Source organism: Muntiacus reevesi, chromosome 2, assembly GCF_963930625.1.
Source record: "Muntiacus reevesi chromosome 2, mMunRee1.1, whole genome shotgun sequence".
In the NCBI taxonomy this organism is placed as follows: domain Eukaryota; kingdom Metazoa; phylum Chordata; class Mammalia; order Artiodactyla; family Cervidae; genus Muntiacus; species Muntiacus reevesi.
The window spans coordinates 221,288,374-221,289,103 of record NC_089250.1 but is presented as its reverse complement, the minus strand read 5'-3'; the positions used below and the strand labels follow the sequence as shown (position 1 = coordinate 221,289,103).

The window sequence follows — 730 nt, the reverse complement described above, 5'->3', positions numbered from 1 at the left end:
AATAAAATTGAGACTGAATCTCTCATTCTGGTAATGTGTAATATTTGCCCATAGATACATGAATTGATGAGAGAGGAGGAACAGCCCCATATCTCATTCTGTACACTTTCAGTAACATTATTTTGTTTATTATTTGTAAACACAAGGAATACATTCCTATTATTTGCCGAGTGAGTAGAAATAAAGGTGATTATATATCTGAAAACAAATTTAGTTGTTTTAGCTTTACAGTCTTACAAAAATTTTTTAAATTTCATTTTCAAATTGTGTTGTTAGGATGAAATTATGTGGATAAAATAAAAATACAGTTATGAATTTAAGGGGAAAAATCAAAAGAAAATTTTATATTTTTCTTCCACTTTATATAGTTTTTTTCCTTTACAATTTTTTAAATAAAAAACAGGATGCTTCACAGATTTGCATGTCATCCTTGCACAGGGACCACACTAATCTCTGTATTATTCCAATTTTAGTATATGTGCTGCCAAAGTGAGCACAAAATTTTCCATTTTTTTTCATGTATTTTGATCATCTGGATGTTACAGCCTTTAACATTTATGACTGGGAACTTCTGATGTCCCAGTGGTTATCATTCTGGGCTTTCACTGCAAGGGCCCACGTTCAATCCCTGGTTTAGAGAAGTGATATTCCATGTGGGTCAGTCACATAAAAAAATATAATTGAAAATTTTATGTTTTAACACAAAAAATGTGGAATGAGGCATGCAGCC

At 31.0% G+C, this 730-nt stretch overlaps 1 non-coding gene across 1 annotated transcript; it reads right to left on the bottom strand.

Moving 5' to 3' along the window:
- Window positions 1-393: 393 nt before the first annotated feature.
- On the bottom strand, window positions 394-497 carry LOC136162131 (U6 spliceosomal RNA). Its single transcript, XR_010661974.1, has one exon. It is a non-coding gene; the product is annotated as a U6 spliceosomal RNA (small nuclear RNA).
- Window positions 498-730: the final 233 nt, after the last annotated feature.